Below are 6,590 nucleotides of genomic sequence, written 5' to 3'. Positions count from 1 at the left end.
AACCACAAGCTACATAAAATTATCAACAGGAATACCATAAAAATAAGCTACTCGTGTATGCGCAACATAGAACAAATAATTTCAAGCCACAACAAAAAAATATTAATATACCACCGACAAGAGCAAAACCCACCCACCAGAAAATGCAACTGCAGAAATAAAGAACATTGCCCGCTAAACAAACAATGCTTAGAATCAAGTTTAATTTACCAAGCCACAGTCACAGAAACTAAAACAAACAAGCAAGAAAAATATGTAGGACTAACAGAAAATAATTTCAAAACAAGATACAACCTCCACACCTCAACATTTAGAAACACTAACAAAAAAACATCCACAAAACTCAGCGAACATATTTGGAAATTAAAAGACAACAAAATAGACCACAACATTTCATGGAAAATTTTATCTAAAGCAACAGGATACACACCAACATCAAAACAATGTAGCTTATGCCTGGAAGAGAAATTTACTATAATCAAACAACCTCATAAAGCCACACTCAACATGAAAAGTGAGATGTACGGAAAGTGTCCCCATCGGCGTAAATTCTTGTTAAGCAACTTTAAACCGAAACCACTTCAAGAAACAACAACAGTCAACAAAACAACTCAGTCCTGACGATGGCAAATTAAGCCTGAAACATTAATGTAGACTGTCTCAAACATTGTGGTAAATATTTTAAATAATAATAATAATAATTATATATAATATAATATATATATATATATATATATATATATATATATATATATATATATATATATATATATATATTTAAAACAGAATTGAGCTTCATAAGCCACAATATCCAGCAAACATGCTCAAAGCAGATTTACCAAGGATCCATGACTAGCAGCAACACCTAAGAAGTAGAACGTTAGGCGATTTTTTTCTTCTGACAGACAACGCTCTTAGCGGAGAGGAAATCATACACATGAGTACAGTGAGAGAATGTGAGTCCTTGGCGAGGCTCGACCCCAGGACCTTCCAATTCGGAAGTGAGTGACACACAGCCGCATATCTTGGCTGTTCTGGAGAATTTGCCAAACACCTACAAACTAATTAGTAAAAAGAGGGGAGATGGGCAGAAATAGACAGACAGACTCAGACACACACTCAGAGAGAGAGAGAGAGAGAGAGAGAGAGAGAGAGAGAGAGAGAGAGAGAGAGGGAGGGAGAGAGAGAGAGAGAGAGAGAGAGAGAGAGAGAGAATAATATCAGTTGACTGTGGTGTCAGTCCGTTTAGGAGTGAGGTGGCGGAGGTAGTAGTCTGCTTGGGTAGTAGTATTAAGTAGTAAATAGGGGAGGTCTTCTGCACGTTCCTTGAGCTAAGGAAAGTATTACTTCACCAACTAACCTTAAAATAAAAAATAAAACCTAGTAGCCTACATTTCCAACACTTGGACCTGCACTACGACCTATAACTAAAACTAACAGACAAAAAAAAACCCTGCTAAGACTCCTCTCCAGTACCTTTCAATATTTCAAATTGAATTATAATGGCTGCGGAAAACTAAAACAATGGTCATATAAGGAAATTTACAAATCAATCAAGTTGCTCTACAGGTTTTAAAATGAAAATATGAAGTAACAAGATATCGCTCTAATATAGTGACACCTAACTAACACTAGACATCACTCCAGCATGTTGGTAATCGCAAAAATAAAGTCACTAAAAAAGACTAATGACTAGTGCCGCGCTGAGGACCGGTCCTTTGGACCGGTCCCACGGTCTTTTAGCTGTGAACCGGGGATCGGTCCCATAGTGAAGACCGGCGGCGGTCCTCACTTCTTATCACCTTTCAACTAGTGCCGCGCTGAAGACCGGTCTGATCACCTTCGGTCTCGCGCCATAGCCTACTACTCAGGGTTGCCAGATTATTTTTCAACAAAATGCCAGGGGAAGACTCAAAAAATGCCAAAACACTCAAAAAAATGCCAAAGTCTGTTGACTCCCACCCCCACTAAGAAAACTACTCACTTTTGATAGACAATTTACTATTATATCCTGGTGGCTTGCGTGTTTTCTTTTCTTTTTATTTTTTTTTTTTTTTGAATTATACTAAATTTCCTGTTGGGGTAATTATTTACCTACTGACTACTAAGTGGAGTGCTAAACCACTACACCAAGGTTGGATTTTAAGAATGAAAAAGAAATGTGAAGATGTTTGTTTTTACGCGTTTAGAAATAATTAAGAAAAGGTGTCATTTGAAGTATAATATACAAGAAAAGAAAATGTCAAATGAAAATGCCAAATGCCAAATGATTTTTCTAATGCCAAACGGTTTTCAAAAGTGCCAGATTTTTGGAATCTGGCATTTAAAATGCCAAACTGACAACCCTGCTACTACTTCCTCAGCGATTCGTTGCCTTCGGTTGCCTATCTTCCACCAATCACCACCCATCCCACTTAATTAATCGCACCCACCCCCCTTTGCCATTCACTAAACGACACAGACGACCATACAGGCAGACGACCACCAACCTTCACTCCGCAAACCGCCCTTTCGTGTGTGAGATGGGGGGAACAGGAGGCGCACGCCTTGGACGATTCCATTATACGGGGTAAATTTCAAAATTTACTACACCATAATGATCGCAATGACAATGATCTATGGTGAAGGCATGACCCCTCTTCTCTAATGGGTTATTGTTTGAAATGTATGTGACTACTAAAGATGTGTGTGTTTGTGTGTGTGTGTGTGTGTGTGTGTGTGGTCGAACCTAGCAAGTAGCAAATCCGATTCTTTGTTTTCTTTTGTCCATCTCTTGTCACCACTCCTTTCTATCGCAGTGTTGTCATTTAAAATAATACAATTATATTAAAATTTCGTTTGGTGTTTTTACTAATCAAATAATATGAGTTTCATTAGTTTCTTCCTTCCAAAAAAACCAGTTATAACGTCTGAATTTAAAAAAGTCCAATAGAATATTTGGGGACCCCGATAGCTCAGTTGATAGAGCACTCTCTTTATACGCAAAGGGCCAGAGATCGATCCCGGGTGCAGTCGAGTTTTTTCTAAATCCCTGTCTACTCAGCAATGAATGGGTAGCTGAGTTTGTTAGATCTGGCGAAAAGTCACCATCGACCCCTCTTATTACCTCATCCACCCCCTCTTATTATAACTTCACGTCTCTCTCTACTCTTCAATGCTCGCTGCCCTCTAAGTGTGTGTGTGTGTGGGGGGGGGGGGTAGGAGTTGCGTGTGTGTATCAACGCCACGAACAACTCGATCAACGCCTTGGGCGATGCCATTATCTCCGTTAATGGGGATAAATTTCAAATTTTATTAAATTATCGAAGTAACAATGAAGTACGGTGAGCAAATAAAGAAGGCATCACCCCTCTTCTCTAATTAGGTTACAATTTGAAATGAGTGTGACTACTCCGTGTGTTTTACTCCTGTAGACCACGGTTTTCATCGTGTAGCGGTCTTTAACGGTTCAAGAATGAACGATCCCACGGTCTCAAAGGTCAAACCGGTTCGAATTTCCAACAGTCTCTCAGGAATGTTCAATGTCGAAAAGGACCGGTCCTAGGACCGGTCCTTGATGTCTTCATTTCCCAAGGACCGTAGGACCGTGGTCCTTAAGCTTGCCAAGGACCGCCCCGCACTACTTATGACTAATGTGGTCAATGCTGAGCGGAGTAATTTTACTTTTTCCACTAGCAACCAAGTTGCCACATTGGATTTTCTTTCTTTACTTTTTTTTTTTTTAGTGTTCTGCTAATGTGCAATCTACATTTAAAATAAAAAGTGGCATCTTTCATTTCTTCTAATTCTAAACAGACTATCTAGACACGATTATTAAACACGTCCACTTCACATCTCAACAACAGCCAGGGACGATTTTTTTTCACTTCTTGAGGCAGTCTTTTCTTACTTCTTTTAAATTTCATTTTTTTAAAGCTTCTTTATTGATTTGTTTATAAGTTCTATTGTTCTTATTATAATTTCATTGTCAATATCATATTCATCAGCATACTTTTACTGTTACCATGTTCTTACGCTCTTACAGTACAGCAGAGCGATACCGAACGCAGGCCTGTAAAATGCTACTAAATTTAAAAAATTAAAATAAAAGGTTTGACAAAAGATCCACAGTTCAAAAGCTAAAACAATTATAAAGTGAACCTACCTCGAGGCTCGAGGAACATCGGGGGTAAGGTCTCCCGCCCATACTGGGCACTGTGGGACTGGAAGTCTAGACAGCTGCGCCGGTGGAACCCGTATTTAGCTTCTTAAACGATTCCGATCATTCAGGAGAGGAGTAGTATCTAGTTGTAGTATTAGAAGAAGAAGAAGAAGAAGAAGAAGAAGAAGAAGAATAAGAAGAAGAAGAAGGGGCATGTTCAGGTTTAAGTTCAACCCTAGAGCCTAGACCTATCTAGACCGCTGTGATTATCCCCAGACACCTGTCTGGGGATAACCAAAATTCGTTATCCCCAGACATATATTTGAAACTCCACTCTTTTAAACAATTACCCACATTCCAGAATATGGAATGTTTCCAAAATGCACATAGAAATAAGGAAAGTTAATAAAATATATATAAAAACATAAAAAAGTAACCAACATTAAATCAGTTGTTACTACATATATACACAATATGCGTCGACCTCTAAGTGGGTGTCATGGCCGAATGGTTTAGTCTTCTGCCCTGGAAGTTTTACCAGAATCGACGTTGTGGGTTCGAATCCTGGCTCCGCCACTTTTTTTTTAAATTCCGTCTTCTTTTATTTCTTTTTTTTTTTTTTTGGTGCGAGTCTATTCTTTTCTCCTTTTTGTTTGACCTTTTGTTCCGTTTCTGAGCATGATTTACTTAAACTTGTTTTGTTTTTGTTTTTTAATTATTGTTTGTTTTTTTCCTCCTCGATCTGACCATTTGGTCGCTCTCTGAATATTTCTGTTTGTTTGCTTTTTAATTATTTTATTCTTTTAGGGCAATTTTTGATATATCCGAGTGGGGACGAATATGACAATTTTCTAGAAACTAGAAAGGAACTAAGAGTAGCACTTGCAAGAAGTAGCTCTCGCGAGTTGAAAACAGGCGAGGATTTCTGTTTCCGTTTTTGAGGGGGAAAAATTTAGGAGTGATTTTAAAATGTTCATTCTTCTTTCTCAGTGGAATGAAGTGGCATGTATTATATATCATTGGAAAGGGCATAAAATTCTACATACAATGATGCTAATATTGTTATCTTCCTATACCATGATTTTGAGAAATCCTTGAGTAAAGAGAGTATATGTGTTTAAACGCTTATAGCTTTTAAACCAGAGATGGTCCTTCTTAATAAAAAAAAGTCCTCCTGAGATACATATCAAAGTAGCTTCTCTAAAAATTTCAGAGCAAAATATGTTTGCACTCAAAAGTTAGAGCTCCCCAAAAAACAGTAATTGGCCTCGATTGTTTACAGAAGCTGCCATTTTCTTATACTGATTCATTTCCTGTCGTCTGCTGCGTTTGAGAGATAACTTCGTCAATCCACATCAAAACTTTACATCTTTATATCTTACAATATATTCCATTTATGGAAGTTATTTTACCTATTTTCGATCATTTTAAACACTAATACACCACCTCAAACATTTATCAGTCCATATCTCTGCTTTTATGAGGTCTATTTTCATTTTGAAAAGTTCAAAGTGAACAACTAAATGACGCCGATTTAGTGGTGTATTTGGTCTATCTACATGTGAATAAATATTTAATTGTCGACTTTTCCAAAATTCCAATAGGTCATTCATTTGCATGTCGTGATCTATTTTTCCTTGATTTCAGCTGTTTCAGCTCTAAACTATACCTTTCTCTCTCAATAAATAATTATTTTTCTGTTTGCAATGTATTACAGAGATGTTGAATTACCACATGTAAAAATTTCAAAGTTGTATCTGAAGCCGTTTCTGAATTATACTTGATTATCCATTGGGTTGCTGTGTTTTTGTCACATATTTTCCTATAAGCTTCTATACAGATTTTTCACCACATAAAAGCTCATAACTTTTTATCTAGAGAGGTGGGCCTTTGCCCTACCAACCTCCGCTGGACGTCCAACTCGCCTTGAGCATGCATTCACGTAAAGTATAAAGATTTTTCTAAAAAACCTACCTCTGTTTCAAAACCTAGCATCTTTCAACTTTCTAAGAAACATTTTGATTTTTCAGAACTTTAGTGCGTTAAAAAAATACCGGCCAATCTGACCCGTTGAGTCGAATGAAAACGAAATTTTGTTGTTTACACGGTTCAAAGGAAATGCCGTAAATAAGCTTTCATGGACTTCCTGTGTTGTTTTTACAGTGTCACGTGACCGTTTTGAGAAATTTGTCGTCTGCTACAAATAATTAGACCGGTAGGGGGTAGATATTTTCGTTGGAGCAGAGAAAAAGTGAGTATTATATTCTTGGACTTGTTTGAGAGGCCCAGGGTCCACCAGCAGTCAAGTTGATTGAACAAAAGAAAAAAAAGGCCTTTTTTTTTTTTATCGCCGCCCCCCACCCCCCGTGAGGGGTGGAGAGAGGTGGGGGGGGGGGGGTTGCATGATGAAGACGAAAGGGAACTGTCGCTTGTGACCTTTTGGGTGACG

At 37.9% G+C, this 6,590-nt stretch overlaps 1 long non-coding RNA gene across 1 annotated transcript in view; it reads left to right on the top strand.

The window, feature by feature from the left end:
- The first annotated feature begins 653 nt into the window (after positions 1–653).
- LOC144965580 (uncharacterized) overlaps positions 654–6,590 on the top strand; it is a 13,362-nt gene continuing 7,425 nt past the window's right edge. The window contains exon 1 of the long non-coding RNA XR_013644063.1: positions 654–672. This is a non-coding gene — a long non-coding RNA (uncharacterized LOC144965580). The remainder of the gene's footprint in view (positions 673–6,590) is intronic.

The sequence above is a fragment of the Berghia stephanieae genome, chromosome 1 (assembly GCF_034508935.2).
Source record: "Berghia stephanieae isolate SIO BIC M18660-M18661 chromosome 1, UCSD_Bste_1.3, whole genome shotgun sequence".
Taxonomy (NCBI): domain Eukaryota; kingdom Metazoa; phylum Mollusca; class Gastropoda; order Nudibranchia; family Aeolidiidae; genus Berghia; species Berghia stephanieae.
Note: the sequence above shows the minus strand (reverse complement) of the source record. Positions and strands in the feature narration are given on the sequence as shown.